The 18,278-nt window shown below is 39.8% G+C and overlaps 1 long non-coding RNA gene across 1 annotated transcript in view; it reads right to left on the reverse strand.

Moving 5' to 3' along the window:
• LOC130542069 (uncharacterized) overlaps nucleotides 1–18,278 on the reverse strand; it is a 122,403-nt gene that overhangs the window by 79,575 nt on the left and 24,550 nt on the right. The window contains exon 6 of the long non-coding RNA XR_008956361.1: nucleotides 12,982–13,072. This is a non-coding gene — a long non-coding RNA (uncharacterized LOC130542069). The remainder of the gene's footprint in view (nucleotides 1–12,981; nucleotides 13,073–18,278) is intronic.

Here is an 18,278-nt window from a genome sequence, read left to right on the forward strand (position 1 = left end):
AACATATACAGAAAAAAATAAAATAATACACTGAGACATTAATAGTAATCATCTCTATATGATAATTTTCTTCATTGGGCATTTATATATATTTAAAGATTTATGTATTTATTTTAGAGAAAGAGAGAGAGCGTACACACGAGTGGGGGAAGGGGTAGAGAGGGGGAATCTCAAGAGACTCCCTGCTGAGCACAGAGCCTGACCCGGGGTTTGATCTCATGACACTGAGATCATGACCTGAACCAGAATCACAAGTTAGAAGCTTAAGTAACGGAGCCACTCAGGCACCCCTAATTTTTTTTTATTTTGTTAATGAACCTACTACTTTTCTAATAAGAGAAAAAAAATTATGCATTTTTATTCCTAAGAAACACTAATCTTATTTTTAATACCTATACACATGAATCTAGGGCAAATTTTTTTATATTTATAAAAGTATTACATGTAAGTAATTCAAAAATTCAAATCATACTAACAGGCTTATGTATAACCCAGCATTTCCTTGTTCCCCTCTGCCTTTCTCCCTTCACCCCACTCCACAGAACAAACTATTTTCAATGCAATTGATGTTTCTTCTGGTATTTATATCCATATTTCTAAATAAAAGACACATAACTACTTGTGTTATCCATTTTCAACAATATCCATGGCCTCATATTATAATAAAGATTTAACTCACTCCCAATTTCCTTTCCCCACCTCTTCCCTTTATAATTTTTATCCCCATTTTCATGTTTTCCCTCTTATGACTATGACTATGTACATATTGCTTCCTGGTGAGTCAGAGGTATATTAAAAGTATATTTTTGAGGAGCCTCGGTGGCTCAGTAGGTTAAGAGTCCAAGCCTTAGGTCGTAATCTCAGGGTTGTGAGATGGAGCCCCATGTTGGGCTCCATACTCAGCAGGGAGTCTGCTTGAGATTCTCTTTCCCTCTCCCTGTGCCCCTCCCCCTGCCCTGTGCTCTCTCTCTCTCTCTCTCAAATAAATAAATAAATCTTTTTTTAAAGTATATTTTCTTTCTTCTACAATTTTCTATTTCATCTGGAATTAATTTGCTAATTTTCTTTGAATGTCTAAATCTTCTTACAATTTCCAATAGTTCTGTAAAATACCTTCAATACATTTTTTTTTTATGTGGTTAACCAGCTCCCCTTTTTTAAAGCCCAGAGCTGGAGCTCAAATCTAGACTGGCTGTCCTTTCAGTAGGCAGCACAGCTGACATTCTCTTGCCTCTTTTGCACTGACTGTCATGTTCCTTGCATCCTGTTTTTTTCTTGTTTTTTATAGAACATCTTTCAGTACTTTCTTGGAAAAGTTCACAAAGGAGATACTTTCTTTTTCAGATTTTTCTACTTTGAATATGTTTTTATTCTACCTTCATATACAAAGAAGAGTTTGGAGGATGTGTAAAATACTAAGTTGAAAATTATTTTCACTCAGAATTTGCGGGTATTCTATTATCTTTAAGCTTTTGCTGGTGGCGCTGAAAAGTCTGATGACATTCTAATTCCCATTTCTTTGTAAGTGATTTGTTTATTTATTTTTTCTCTCTCTAGCATTTCTGTTCCTTGTTCTCCTTATTGTTTGGGGTGATTTTCTAGTTGAACAATTTTGAATATAACAGGATGTGTGCAGTTCATACCTTCTCAAATTTCTTTTCACCCTCAGCCCAGGGACTCATGTCAGAGGTCAGAGGACAGCTGTTTCCTGTAAAATCTTTGAACAGCAATGAGAGTGCAGGGAATCTGCTCATTAGCCTGGGTAACATTGGGTGGCATAAATGGAGGCAAAAGAATGTTCTCCCTATTCCAGTCATCTTCTGCTGTTCCATTAACTTCTAAAGATTGAATGTTTTGGTCCCCTTTCCCCAAAATTCACATGTTGATATTCTAACCCCCAAGGTGAGGGTATCAGGAAGCAGGGCCTTTGGGAAGTAGTTAAATCATGAGGGTTTCGTGTCCTCACGCATGGAACTAGTGCCTTTATAAAAGAGGCCAAAGAAAGCTCCCTTGCCCCAGTCTACTGTGTGAGGTTACAGTGAAAAGGTGCTGTAAAAGCCAGGAAATGCGTTCTCACCAGACACTGAATCTGCTGGCACTATGATCTTGGACTTGCCAGTCTCTAGAATTGTGAGGAATACATTTCTATTGTTCATAATCCACCCAACCACCCATTTTAAGGCATTTTGTTAGAGCAGCCTGAGTGGACTAAGATAGAAATAAACCACCCAAAACTTAGTGGCGTAGAGCGACGATCATTTCATCATGTTCATGATTTTGTAGATCAGGAATTGAACAGAGCAAGTGGGAATAGCTTGCCTCTGCTCCACAATAACTGAATCCACAGGTGACTCAAATGACCAGGGAGAGTTGGGATGGGGTCCCATGTCTGGAGCTGCAGTTTTGACTGTCAGTTGACTCCTCAGTTCCTCTCCATGTTATGTCTGCTGGAGCTGAATGGGCAAGATAGCTTCTTGATTCATGTCTAGTGCCTGGGCTGGTATGGATGGAACAGTGGGGCATAGAAATGTCTCTTTCCATGCACTTTCTCCATATGACTGGCTTGGGCTGTCACACAGCATGGTAGTTACAGTTAGGATGGACTTCTGCAGTAGCTGGCTTATCTCAGAATAATCATTTCAAGATGTCCAGTTGGAAACGAAAGCTTCTTATAACCTATGCTTAGAAGTCCCAGAATGTGCTTTCTGCCACATTTTATTGGTCAAGCAAGTCACTAGAGCTGGCCCAGATTCAAGGGCAGGGAAATAAGACTTTACCACTCAATGGGAGGAGAAGCAAAGAAATGTAAGACTGTCTTTAGTTGACCACACTCCCATTCAGTGCCGTAAGCATATTGGAGTATAGAATATAACTTCTAATTGAACTGTGAGCCAGAAGAGTCTAAGTTTTGCATTATGAAGCACCAACAGAGAACATCACCACAGCAACTAGACAGCAAGGAAAGAAGACACCAAATGGAGGATACCATATTAGAACGGAGAGAATATGTCTCTGAGGACATATTGCAAGAAATGGCACCTTAGAGGACTGCACTCAACCGTACGCACTAGGCACCCCCTGGAGAACTCTTGAACAGTTGTAGAGAATTTGAAATAGTTCTTAGTATTCTGCAAATAAGGAAGGATTCAGAGAAACAATACCTTTTTATTAGCATCATGACCTCATTTCACACGTGTGCGCACACACACACACACAGAGGAATGGCCAAAGGAAACATCTATTGCAACAATAAGACATCTGCAGTAACTGTGCAGCTTTACTGCAGAATGATGTTCACATCATGAACCATTCAGTCCCCCTATGAAAAGCACATCATCTAGAATTGATGGGTCCCATACTTTGCAATCAATGGATATTAAATATACTAAGGAAATTAAAAATTGATGTTTGTTTTGACATCATTCATACACTGGAGGAGGAATATGCAATAGCTCTTGCTGATACAATAAGTAGTTCAGAATATAGCAACTGAAGTCAAGCATCTTAATGCCACGATAAACAAAAGGAAAGATTTGGAAGACAATAAATATCTAGAGATTGCAGGAAGCACACAAGGCCAAGAAGAATTAATTCATTACCTGTACCACTGGAAATTAAATCTAAATCTCTCCTTAAATGGGTAGAAATTGTTCCTTTTTTAAAAATTTTTATCCTATCTTATGAAAGCTATCTATTGCTTACTACCCTGGCCCCTCCTCACCTTCTCCCTTGGAGAAAACCCCTTTGGATGAACTAAGTTCTCCCATGACTGTCCCATCTTCCTCTCTCAATTTCATCCTCAAAGAACATTTCAGAAGCTGCTGTTATACTGCAGACTATTCAGCTCTGATGAACCAGCTCCCTTCAATCATGTGGATATCACCCAAGTAGCATATGGCAATGAATGACATAATGTGTACAGTTACATTTTTCCAGACTTGAATTCCTTTTCTGGAATGTGACAGGACAGGGTTCTAAATGAAAAGATCTCACCCTCATGAGCCATAAGAGTTTCTGCCTTAAAGGTCCTAGGTTTTTAGACTGCCAGTTCATTTATTTCTAAATCTTTAGATCTTTTATTTTCCAACTGTATGGAGGAAAAAATATTGTTAGAAGACAGCAAGAACCAGCCATGTTTATCTCTTTTAATTCAGGGGAGATTTTTTTTTTTTAATTTTTCCATGCTTCATCAATAAGACCTGGTTCCTTTACATCTTTATTTGGTTTGTTAGTAAAGGATAAGGTATAGCTTATTAAATAAGCATTTCTTGTCAAGCAGTGCACTGATTAAGATTTTTTTGCTTCATTTGTAGGTGTTCCAAACTCTGATAACTAATATTTCTGGAGATGTCAATCCTTAGATAAGTAACAACATTACTAAGTCTCTATTCTTAATCATTACAGGAGGACTACTGCATGTCCAGGGGCCATTCTTCACGGAAGTAAATGCTAAATTGTATTCTGAAAAATATTGTCAAGTGTGACTTGAAAAATAAATATTTCCATGCAGATAAGTTTGGAAAACACTGAGTTAAGCAGAGTTAAACAGGTGCATTTACACCAGGACTTCCCAAAACTTTAATGTGGGATATTAAAGAAGACTCATGAATCTTTAAATGGGGAGTGTTCTGTATGGCCTTTCCAAGACTTACTGACTTTTATCAAAAGTAGCAAAGAAGATTATATATTAAGTTTTGTTTTGAATATGTTTTGAGAAATGCTAATCTAGAAATAGCTAATAAATAAAAACGGAAAAATTCCTAGGAAAATTTATCCACAACATAACCCACCAGAACCACTAATGCTGTGAGTGATGACTTCAGAGCAAATCTATGGAACATTTTATGTTTTCTAACTGAAGATCAGTGCTGTTTGATGGCTACTCTTTCTTTATTCTCATAATTTAATCAAGTATCCGAGGCCTTCAAAGAAAGTGACCACTTCAACTTCATCCCTACTCTAAGTTTAATTTTAGCCACTAAACAGATGAAATGGCAGAAGGGGCTCTGTAAATTCATAGTCTTTCAATCTCCTAAAGAACTCCAGATGCTTTGTTTTCAAGTAGCTCTAGTGAGATTTTCCCATAATTCCTACTGGCAGCGTATTGACAGACCACTTTTGACTATTTCACATTAAAACCAATATGTCAACCTTCTAGCTCTTTATTTTAAAAAGAAATACCCAGAAGCAAAGGAAAGAAGGAGGGACAGGGAGAAGAGAAAGGCAAGGAGAAAAAAGGAAGAGAGGTGAGGGAGGAAAGTAGTGTGTCAGATTGTTTACAAAATGGCTATTTACAAAATGTTCTGCGAAAGAGCCAATAAGTCCCCAGATCCTGTTCTGCAATATGACTTCAGGGGACCTCTCATCAAGAGGTAGAAGCTGTTCCTGACCATAGGTTTGTCCATGTCATTTGTTTTGGTCAATGGGTCATCATGAATGTGACGCAAGCAGAGATTTGAAAAAGGTCTTGTGCTTTGGGGTTTGCCCTCTCTTGCAACTCTTTGGAATCCTGAGTCCACCATGTGAAGAAGCCCAGACCAGACTTTTGGTAAATGGAGCCCACGTGGAGCAGACAGGAGCCAAATTTCTTTTTTTTTTTTTTTTTAAGATTTTATTTATTTATTCGACAGAGATAGAGACAGCCAGCGAGAGAGGGAACACAAGCAGGAGGAGTGGGAGAGGAAGAAGCAGGCTCATAGCAGACACGCAAGACCATTGGAACATGCAAAACTTTGTAACCCTGCAAGAATTGGATTTTATTTTGGGTACCTTTTTTTCCTATCAGATTCAAAGGGTTTTTGTTGTTGTTGCTGCTGTTATTTTTTTAAAGTAGTATGCAGTACTGTTGATACACGGGGGAAATCAGTGGGAGAAACTCCAAATATTTTAAGTACTTTAGAGGGCCACTTGGCTATACAAATCAAAAGGCTTAAATTTTTGCACGCGCTTTAACCCAGAAATTCCACATTATTTTAAGAAAGTATAATGGCTGTGCAAAAACATTTTTTTAAAGTATGTTTATCTCACTGTTTTTGATAATAGTGAGAAACTGGACATAACCAAAATGTCTAATAGTAAATTGATCAATGAAATAAATTGCAGTAGCTTATAACGTAGCCATTAAAAAATTATTGTAGAAGTCTATTTATATGGACTTGGAAAACATGGAAAAGGGCAGGTTACAAAGTAGTGTATTCAATGTAATCCCAAATACCTAGAAAGAAAATTGCAGGGAAATATATGACTGAAAAAAATATAGAGCCCAATGTTAATGTTGGTTGTATTTGTAGATGGAGTTGAGCATTGCAGTAGAAAATTATTGGGGAAATTTCTTCAATCCCTGAATGCCTCAAATTTTGTATCCTCCATATTCGAGCGTGACTGCATCTCTGGGTCAGAAATACTATACAGACACTCTTTGTAAATTTGGGGTATTGGGTGTTAAAATCAAAAAAGAAAACTGCGTCAGTCAAAATATAGAGATTATATACAGTATAAATTTAGCTCTGTAACAGACTACACGAAAATGATTAGAAAAAAAATGTGCTTGCCAAAAATGTAAACCTGAGTCTAGAACTAAGAAAGTACTGAAAGAGAAAACTATTTGCAGTGCCAAGTTTAAAGTCAAATACAAGGAGTCCAGGCTATGGCGCAGACAGAAGGAGATGGACAAAGAGAGTTCTTCAGCCTATGTGAGGATCCAGCAGCTGCCCCTGGTAGCCTAGGCTTCTGCCCATCCCATCATGCACAAATCAAACCCAGTTAAGAAGGAAAAAAAATTCAAGCATCTCAACGTCTGGTCCCTATAAAGTGGAACTGCTTCACAAACTACCTTTTTCTCTTCACGATTCCATGAGAACACCCTTCCAGGTATGCTCATCTGCTCAGGAGCCCCCGAAAGTCATCCAGACTTAGACTTGGAATTTATCTCCATGGGGGAAAATATCTTTATCTTCTTTTGTTGATATTCTCAGGGTAATTAAAGGTGGGAGAAGGTGCGGATTTTTAAAATCTTAAAAAAAAAAAAAACACAAAACCTTACCTTTGTGTATTATTGTCTTTCCCTAAATAGCCTTACAGGGGGGAAAAATGTTGTCTCTTATCAAGAAATTGTTGTGAGTCTTAATTAAAGTTTTTTGAAGTTCAAACTCAACACTGCTGATTTTATTTTCTTCTTTTTACCTTATCTCTATTTTCTCAACTTTCCTCAGTGAGTATGTAATTACTTTCAAGGACGGAAAAATTAATGTTATCCATTTTTCTATCTCACTACCAATTTTTATTGCTTTATTTTTAAAATGGAAAAAAGAAAAAGCATTCTAGTTGAATGCTAGAACTAATAATAAAGGTGGTTTGCCGTTGCTGTTGCCCAGAATATGAATTGGGTAAAAAAAGTTCTCAAACACACAGATTTCTAACAGTGTTCCTAAGGCCTATTTCTCCTAGCTTTATAGGCCCTGGACACATGCCTGCGATTTTGTAAACTCTCACAAATAAGGGAGAGAATCTACAGTTCCCACAGAAAATGTAGGGGCAAAGAAGCATTTCCATTTGTGGATAGAAAAGACTATAGCATATTAAATCAGAATACTTGAAAAGTAGATAATTGAAGCAAATTGCATTTCCCAAAAATGGTCACGGCATTATCTCCCATTCCTCAGGCTCAACTACAATGTGACCTTGACATTCTTCCATCATGCAATGGGTTTGCTTTTCCTCCCCCTTACTCTGGGTAGATATGTGACTCACTTGGAACATCTGTAACATTCTATTTAGAATTCACTGGAAGGGATGCCACTTGACTTTCAAAGCTAGATCAGAAAAGGCAGTGTGGCCTCTGCCCTGCTCACTGGAATACTTGTCCTTGAAGTCTGCAGCTGCCATGTAAGGAGTCCAACTGTCCTGGGGCTGAGACCAGCCCCAGTGAGAGATCAGAGTGAGACCCCAAGACGACAGGAAGAAATAGAGTTGCCCAGCCAGCCCCCAGCTGCTCTAGCCCTCTGTTGAGCCAGCGCCAGCCACTATCTGATGGTAACCTCATGAGAGACCCCAAGCCGGACCCACTTAGTGAGCCCTCCTGTATTCCTTACCCACAAAAACCATGTGTATGCTAAAGGAAAAGTACTGAAGGATGTCAAGGGCTCTGAGGAGGCCATCTAACTCTGCTAACTGGCCTTATCCTTCTCAGTGATTACATTAAAAAAAAAAAAAAGTCTCCCAAGTCCTTGAGAAAAAAGTTGCTGGGTTGTAGACCGTACATATACATCACAAAGAAACAGAGAAAGGGTTTAGAAGAGCAAGTTTTCTAAAGCAAATGCTCAAAGGAGAGGAAAAACAGGTTCCTATCATCAGGTTTTGGCTGGAAGAAACAGTTCATTCTTTTGGCAGCCTTGAGATTTTCCAAGCTGGAACTTAAGGGGGGCTGTGTTGTCCCAAGGACAAGGTTTAGTCTGCAGGAAGCCATGCAGAGCTTGGTCAAGTTTGTTAGTGGGGATTCTAAAAGATGAAAAAAAGAAGGCAAACTGCCTAGGGACCTCAGGACTGGAAGAACAACAAGGCCACGAGTTCCCTGAGTTTTCTATTTGTCTCCCATATACCTCAAACTGAGCACTGGGGAGAACTGCAGGCTGGAACTCCAGCAGTCATTGATCAAAAAGAAGCTCCAAGAACACCGTTCTCCTGATGGAGGCAGCTAAGTTTCAAGGAACTGGAGGGGGTCCTGCAGGACGAACCGAGAGGTCATTGGCTTCATGCAGGATGGAAAGCAAATGAGAGCCAGCAGAAGGTGAAAGCAGAATTGTATTGAAGACGTATATAGAAAGATACAAATGGAGCATCCTGAAGACTCAGAAAGGAAAGGAGGGAGACTCCCCTTGCTTGTAGTCTTGGATTTTTATTGGTGATTGTGGTCTGGTGCAGGTGTCCTCTCAGGCATCCAAGAACTGGTCGAACAAGGATGAGTGCTCAGGTGTCCTCTATAAGTCACTTATGCCCTGGAGCCAGGGGTCTTGGCATCAAGGTATTTGGAGTCAGTGGTCTTGAGAAACATTCACAACAACTTCGCCCAGACATTCCTTAGATATTATCTATTGTGCTAGAAGACTCCAAAGAAATCATTAACTCCTTGACCTTTACAAGAGGGGCATACATTAAGGCATGTGTAGGCTGGGGGTGCAGGTCCTAATAAGACTAAAGGCAGGAAAAGGAGCAAAGAAAAAAACAGGGTTTTTTTTCATGGGGTCCCTTCGGTTTCCCTGTCTCACTCCCTCTGGCACAGGGAGCGGAAAAGGGGCAGCCCAGCAGACACCTGGCAGGGACCTTGCCCATCACTCCAAAACAACCAGCAGCAGGCCAGCACCTTCCTGGTCCTCCCCCTTGGGCAGAAGGCAACCCAAGGATGCCATTTCACAGCCTCTTTTCCCCTAAAGGAAACCACAATATGGCACCCCAAAGTATGCCTTTTTGACATAAAATTATTTTGAGCTGAAGGCTATTAAAAAACAGCCAAGGCAGTAAAATCTCCTCCTCTTCTGCCTAAAGATTTCATTCTTTCACTGAAGACTCCTCTCCGCCCAGAGATGAACTAGAAGAACCGGCAAACAGACTATTGGTTTCCTCCCACATATTTACCTTCCCACAGTTCTCCGCCCTTAGAAGATTAAAACTGCTCCTCTTTGTCCTTTACAAATGCATTCTTTGTATATAAGCTGAAATTCTAAACTGCCATTTTAACTTACTTTCGATTAACTTTTTCCCACCATGACATGCAGGGCACACATTAATAAACCATTTGTCTTGTTAATCTTTTTGTTAAAGAGCCGCAGTTAAAACTAAGATGGATAGAAGCAGTTGTGCCTCGCCTATGTCCCTGGAGCGCAAGGTCAATCAGGTAGGCTCTTCCCTGTCCGAGGCACCAACAGAGATCCGAGGAGAAGCCCACCAATAGCTGGCAGCCCAGAGGGCAGAAGTAGGAGAACACTTTCCCTCCCATGGGCCCCCAGCATCCTCCACTCCTCCACCCCCTGGCTAGAAGCAATGGTAGGCCCAGGGAAGCTCTCCTCACCCCCATGCAAGGCACCAATAGGGATTGAGTGGGATCCTGCCAGCACCAGCCAACCCAGGGACTGCTCTCCTCCTGGGGGCCAGCTGGTGTCTCTATTGCCTACCTAGCAGTGCCAGGACCAGAGAAGGGTATTGGGCCCCAGCAGGAGGCCCAGCAGGGGACAAAAGGAGCCCCAGCAGCCTCAGGTGAACTAAGCAGACAAGAATAGCACTGTAAGAGCTCTAAAAATTAAATTGTCATTGGAACCACAACCCACAAAAGTAAGCCAAGACCTACATCTTAATTGCCTGCTAAAATATGAGATTTAAATAGGATTCAGATTCTCCTAACAATATCCCAAATGCCTAGGATACAATAGACAACACTCACCATACCAAGAACCAGGAAAATCCCAAATTGGATGAGAAAAGACAATCAACTGCCAATACAGAGATGAATCAAATATTGGAATGATCTGACGAAGATTTTAAAGCAGCCATCATAAAAAAAAAAAATGCTCTTAGAAGCAATTATAAGTTTTCATGGAAAAATAAAACAATAGAAAATATCAACAAAGAAATATAAGTTTTTAAAAATGGCAATTATAGGGGCACCTGGATGGCTCAGTCAGTTTAGCATCTGACTGGATTTCAGCTCAGGTCAGGATCTCAGGGTCATGAGACTGAGCCCTGTGTTGGGCTCCACACTGGGCATGGAGCCTGCTTGAGATTCTCTCCCTCTGACCACCCCTCACTCCCACCCTGGCTCACATCCCCTCTCTCTCAAAAAAAAAAAAAAAAAGGAAGTTATAAAACTAAAAACTATAATGACAGAAATAAAAACTCACTGGGTGGACTCAGCAGTAGAGGGCAAATGACAGAAGACCAAATGAGAACACCAGCTACTAGAATTTACTTACTGAGCAATAGAAATACAAAAGACCTGGGGGGGGTACCAAGAGAGCCTGAGGGACTCATGGGACAATAACAAAAGATCTCACTGCTGGGTCCCCAGAAAAAGAGAAGTAATGGGGGGCTGAAAAAATAGTCAAACAGTTGTCAGAAAGTTGCCAACTTTGGGAAAAGGCATAAACCTACAGATTAAAGAAGCTGGGCAAATCCCAAGGCAAAGAAATCCACACCTAGGTACATGACAATAACTTCTGAAAACTGAAGTCAAAGGTACTGTGGCTAACACGGTATCGTACAGGCATGGAAATCTGCACTTTCATTGTGGCAACACAATGCAAATCCAGAAACAGACTCATGTATATGATAATTGAGTATATAAATGAGTGGATATGTATCCATGTATATATACATACTCATGTATATGATAATTGAGTGATGAATGGTGGCAGCTCAAATAAATGGAGAAAGGATCAATTATTCAATCTACAGCTGGGGACAATATCTTTCTATTGGAATAACAAAGTTTGATCTCTCTCTCACATCATAACAGTATGATCAAAAATTAATTCCGGTCAAATTAAAATGTTAAACATAAAATGTACACAAGAAAGCTATAAAATGAAAAAATTCCAGGCAAATGTCTGTCGTAATCTTGGGATAAAGAGCTTTTTAAACTTGAAACCAGTTCAAAAAAACACTCAAAGAAATTTTGTTTCATTCTCCATCTGACAGAAAATGAGTGGCAAGAATAGAGCATTTCTTGAGACTGCTTTTTAGCTCTGTGAATTTTCTTAACACTTTCCCTCAGATAATTTAAAGAGAATTTATCACCTATATCATGCAGCTAGGGTCTTCATATTGAAGTCTTCATGAAAGAGGAATTCAGCTGCGTCCATTTTGATGTCAGACTTTCCAGTTGGGTTCTTCTTTCTAGCAGGTCTCAACTCTGGCAAGACACTTCAGGCAAAGTATCCCATGATGGAAACTGAAACTACCCCTCAAGCAATGCAGACCGCCCTGAGCCAACAAGACTGTGCCCATGACCGATTCCAAGGCAATGATCGACTTGATCTTCACTGCCCACCTGCACTCACTCACTGACCTTTGTCCCACATCTTCCTTATATAAACCTAGAAGTATTTTCGGCACTTTGGAGACACTCTTTGAGACGCTAGTCTACTGTCTTCTGGTGGTAGCCTCATTGAAATAAATCTTTCTTGTTTCACCACCACTCCGTTCTCTGCCTTTGGATTCTGACAGTGGTGAGTGGCTGAAACTATCCTATTTGGGACCCCCAGAGCCAGATGCTCTTGTGCTCCTGCACCCCCAGCTTCAAGGTGGTTTCAGCCACATCGATCCCGGTCTTAGTCTGCTTGGGCTGCTCTAACAAAAACACCATCGAGTGGGTAGTTTTAACATTTATTCCTCACGGTTGTGGAGCCTAGGAAATCCAACATGGCGACATTGGCAGATGTGGTTTCTGGTGAGAGCCCACTGCAGATGGCTATCTTCTCATTGTGTCTTCACATGGCCAAAGGAACAATATTGTTCTCTGTGGTCTTTTTTATAAGGGCACTAATCTCGTTCACCAGAGCTCCACCCTCATGACCTAATTACATCACGAATACCTCCTAACACCATCATACTGAGGATTCAATTTCAACATAGGAATTTCAGAAGGACACATTTAATTTGTAGCATTCTCGTTCATCAGAAAAGTAACAGTCTCTATGTTATATCAGCCACAACTGACTACAAGGTTAAGAAAGATTAAGAAAGTCAGTATTTGGCGTTCCCAGTCTCGGTAGTGGAAATTGCCATGAATGGTCTGCAACAAAAATTGCAGCTGGAATCACCCCTACACTGTTGTGTACCTTGGAAAAGTAAGCTCTACCCCTACAGGAAGAGGCAACCTAATGTCATTTTCTTTTGTAGTCTTATGTTGAAACTCTACCAATGCTTAAAGCTTCTGTTTTCTTTAGAGCTATAGTTCCTTTTGTACTTCATTAAAAGGAAGTTAATACTTACAATTATAGCCAAGTTGAATCTGTTGGTCAAAGATTCTGGGCTCAGCTCCACATACTTCTGTTACATCATGTTACTGCTCCTCCTTGGAGCCCTGTGGCAAAATTCAAACATTTTGTCTTGTATTTCAATCTTTTTTAACAAAAAATATAAAAACAGGAAAGACAAGACTATAAAAGGAGAAGGGTGGTGTAGAGCAATAACAGGGTAGACTCTTCTGTATTGACCCAGATAGCAAAATTTAATTTTTTAAAAGATTTATTTATTTATTTGAGAGAGAGAGAGAGCGTGTGCACATGCCTGTGCAAGTTAGGGGAAGGGCAGAGGGAGAGGGAGAGAATCCTAAGCAGTGCCCCCCCTCCGCCAAGTGCGGTGCCTGACACGAAGCCTCGATCTCATGACCCATGAGATCACGAGCTGAGCTGAAATCATGAATGGGATGCTTAACCAAATGAGCCACCCAGGAGCCCCATCCAGATAGTAAAATTTAATATTAACAATTTCGAAGAACTATAGGGACAGAAAAAGTGATCAAATGGTCATATAGTAACACCAATATTAATTTATTATATTGTTAATAATAATAAACACCATAATGTATTTTTAGTAATAAATCGACAAAAATCCCATAGTTGTAAGCTATACTTTCTCTTTTCCCACCCTTTCATGAACTAATTTTACAAACAATGAGAGATCTATACCTACCACCTCCCTTTTCTTGAACTTTCTTTCTGTCTACAGTGTGACTTCATTTAGCATTTAGATTCTCGCATGACATCATGACCAAAATTGATTCCAGATGGAATAAAAATTGATGTATAGAATGTCTTATAAAGAACAGTAATTTAAAAGGTTAAGTCCCCGTGCATGAATAAACAAACAGATAGAACAACATATAATCTATAGAAAGAGATCTAAATGTATATGGGAATTTAGTATAAGATAAAGGCAACATACCAAATAGTAGGGAAAAATTGATTTGTAATAAATGGTGTTGAGACGCTGAGAATCCATCTGGAAAAAAATTAACTTGGCTCCCTATCTCATTCTTTACGCCAAAATAAGCTTTACACGAATCAAAATTTTAAATCTAAAAATGAAATCTTAAAAGTAGTAGAAAAAAACCCATAAATTAATCTTGATATATATCTAAACAAGACACAAATCCCAGAAACTAAAAAGGAAAAGATTGATAAATTGGACTCCATAAACACTTAAATTTTCAGTACGGCCAAAAGTATCACAAATGAACTTTAATGACAAACCGGGAAAAACTAATGATGACATTATTTGGCGAAATACTAATTTTCTTAATATAGAGAGGATCTTAATAAACAACTGTTTCAACCCAGCAATTCAAGTTTTGAAAATTTAACCATTGGTGGTGTTCTTGCATACGTATACAAAGACATATTTACAAGATGGTTCATAGCAGCCTACTATGTAACCCAAGAGACTGGATTCATAGTTGTTCATTCTGAGATGTTCAGTGGAAAACTGTGTAGCTATTTTTAAAAATGGGCTCCAAATCCACAGACGAATCTAGAAAGTTCCTAGGTATATCATTAAGTAAAAGAAATAAGGGGCAGAAGACAGTTTGTAATAGGCTAGCATTGCTTAAAGGGTATACACCCATATGTGCACAGAAAATTCTAAAAGGGTACTTGAGACCCGTTGATGTGTCTGGAGATCTGGGTTGGAAAGCAATCCGACTTTTCATTTTGTATTCTTTTGTGCTATTTGACTTTTTCTTTTTGCATGGGAATGTAATATATATGCATATATTTCCTTTCAAATAAAAAAATTTATGTACAAAATTAAATAAATAGCGATCAAATTTCTGAAGGGGAGTAAAAGTAACAAAAACAATCAGGAGGAAAAAGATTGATCAATGTGACAACATAAGATTAAAATCATCTATATTATAAAATACAAAACTTAAGCTGCAAACAAAGAAAACTAAACACAAGAAATTTGACGAAGGTTTACCTCTTAACTATGTTATTAGCTCAAATAAATCAACATGACGAACACCAAGAAGCCAAGGTAGGTGCTCAAAAGACATAAACCATTCACAAAAGCACCCTTACATTTTCCTTCATAGCACTTAGCACAATTTTAATCATATATTATTGTGTAACTATTTGTTTAGTGTCTATCTCACGAATCTATAAGATCTCTCTTTTTTTTTTAAGATTTTATTTATTTATTTGACAGAGATAGAGACAGCCAGCGAGAGGGGGAACACAAGCAGGGGGAGTGGGAGAGGAAGAAGCAGGCTCATAGCGGAGGAGCCTGATGTGGGGCTCGATCCCATAACGCCGGGATCACGCCCTGAGCCGAAGGCAGACGCTTAACCGCTGTGCCACCCAGGAGCCCCACGAATCTATAAGATCTCTGAGGGCACAGTAAGTCTGCGTTGTTCACTATGGTGACCTCACAACCGGCACGCTGCTTGAACATGTAGGAACACAATAAATATTGAGGTACTGTATTGATCACATCCTCTGCCGCTGGGGTCATGACGTTGGCTGAAGACACAACTCCTGACCCTGGACACCCTCCTTTCACCTGGGCAGGTGATACTGACAGCAGTTTACTAGTGTCATATAATCACAGCCTAGAGAAGGAAGACACACCAGGCAAGGACAACACAGGGCTTGTTGTCCGGAACGGTGAACAATGAGATGCCAAGGAAGGGAGGCTTTGCGGTATCAAGAGGGTGGCTTGCCTCTTGGTTCCTGCGGGAGGATGTAATTGGCTTCCATGAATAATTCCACTCACTGGCAGGGAACTAAAGCCCACTACTCAAGGATATGCAGGAACTATACCTAGTTCCTCTGATAAGGTGGCTTGTTTGAGCTAGAAGACCTTATCCTTGAGAGCAGAATGGAGTTGGGGAACTTGATTTAGTCCATGGAAGGCCATCCTAATTTCACCAGATTTCAAGGCAGCACATGATGCTGGACCTTAATTTTAGGTCCACATTTGCTAGATGGAATACTTAAAACTTGAAATGTGTTTAAACTGAAGAGTAATCTGAGTTTAAAATTAAAACAATACTACTTTTTTCACTGTCAAATAAGCAAAGATTTCCCAATACAATAATATTTAATATTAGCCTTGATAAAAGGGTTTCATCACACCCATGCATGCTAGTGAAACTTCACACTTATGAAAGCAATTTGGTCAGCTGACTCCTTAAAAAACTGTCAGAAAACTGGGGGCACCTGGGTGGCTCACTCGGTTAAGCTCTGATTTGGGCTCAAGTCATGATCTCGGGGTTCTGGGATGGAGCCCCGCATCAGGCTCTGTGCTCAGCAGGAAGTCTGCTTGTTCTTCTGCCTCTGCCTCTCCTCGGCTCCCCCTCCCCACACTCCCTCTCACTGTGCTCCCTCCCACGCCCTCTCCGCACCCCAACCCGCTCAAGCTCTGTCTCTTTCTCAAAAAAATAAATAAAATATTTTTTTTAACTGTCAGAAAACCCTATTAGATCAAGGGGAGATAATTTTATTAGACTCACTGCAATGAAGCAGAACATGACCTTGCCAGAGTCTCAGAATGGGAGTTTCTCAGAATGGGAGATTAAGACAGGATATATTTAGAATTTTAGTGCCTGGACTGGGAGATGTTTAAAGTAGGCCTTACATGGGGCGCCTGGGTGGCTCAGTTGTTAAGCGTCTGCCTTTGGCTCAGGGCGTGATCCTGGCGTTATGGGATCGAGCCCCGCATCAGGTTTTCCTCTGGGAGCCTGGTTCTTCCTCTCCCACTCCCCCTGCTTGTGTTCCCTCTCTCCCTGGCTGTCTCCCTCTCTGTCAAATAAATAAATAAAATCTTAAAAAAAAATAGGCCTTACAAAGTGGGGAACTATTGAGGATTGAGCATAGATTACTGCATAACTTTGGACTGTTGGGTACAGTAAGGCAAGGAAATATTGATCTGTTGGGTGTTGCTTTTTTTTTTTTTTAAGATTTTATTTTTAAGTAATGTCTACACCCAACATGGGGCTCGAACTCACAACCCCAAGATCAAGAGTCACATGCTCTACTGACTGAGCCAGCCAGGTACCCTTGATTTGTATATTTTAGTCTTAAGAAACACTTATTTGTTGATTCATAAAGTATGCCCTATAGCAAGCAGCTAATTTGTTTCTACTTATTTTTAGTATTAGTTAGCAAGGAGATGAGTATATTCCTCATCCTAGGATTGTTTAGCTCAGGGACAGGAAGTATGTTGAGTCTCAGAACTGTTTAACTTGGGGAATGGAAAGTATGCCTGCTCCCAGTACTGTTTAACAAAGGGACAGGGAAACACTTGGATCTCCATCTTCACATCAAATATACCTGATTTGGTAGACTCTTAGGATAGAGCTTATACAGTCTCAGCCCAGGTTTTATCTACACTACTTAGTACTATGGTAATGTGAGACGATGTGCCTTCTTTCGGGATTCTATACCAACAATGTAATTCAAGAATCACATTTTTAAAGGAAATAAACTGATATTCTCCATGCTCAAAAATGTACATTATGATAGTGTACTATGCACTTTGCATTATTTTTGGTCAGCTGCAGGGATGATGTTCAAAATTTAATAACCAATGGAGCATGGGCATTGAATGAGCAAAATGTTAACAGGCTGCAATGAAACCAGTTTGAGTATATTAGGAAAATATCAACCCAGCTATCCCACATCGAGACACCAAATCCAAAAATAGATGGGAAAGATGATTTTGCCCCCTGCTACAGAATCCTAGTGAGCTTAACACAACAAAGTGTTATCTATCACTAATGCCACACTTCCACTGGGTGTTTGTAGGCTCTGCTTTTGTCAACAATGTCCTTGCTCAGGACCCAGGCTGATAGAACAGCCATTATCTGGAATACCAGTCACTGTGCAAAAATGAAAAAAAAAAAAAACAAAAAAAACCTTTGAGGTTCTTGCATTAGCAAATACACGTCACTTCTGCTCACAATTCATTTGTCAGTTCTAGTTACTTGACCCCACACAGTCACAAGGGGCCATCAGATGCAATTCTACCCTATGCCTGGAAGAGGGGGGACAACACAGTGCATAGCACTAGCGGCTACCATTGTATACTTTATGGCCCTTAAATACTTAATTTATTCTTCTTAGGCACATTCACCACGCCCCCAAATGAACAACCCAAAAGTCTCATCTAATTGTATTATCAAGCTCAAATCATGATAGACCCTACATTTGGAATGATATCTGGATTCACTACATCATATCCAGATGTAGCTTCTCTTCTTCTAAAGAATTAGTATATTAGTCAGCTAT

The sequence above is a fragment of the Ursus arctos genome, unplaced genomic scaffold (assembly GCF_023065955.2).
Source record: "Ursus arctos isolate Adak ecotype North America unplaced genomic scaffold, UrsArc2.0 scaffold_3, whole genome shotgun sequence".
NCBI classification, from domain to species: Eukaryota; Metazoa; Chordata; class Mammalia; order Carnivora; family Ursidae; genus Ursus; species Ursus arctos.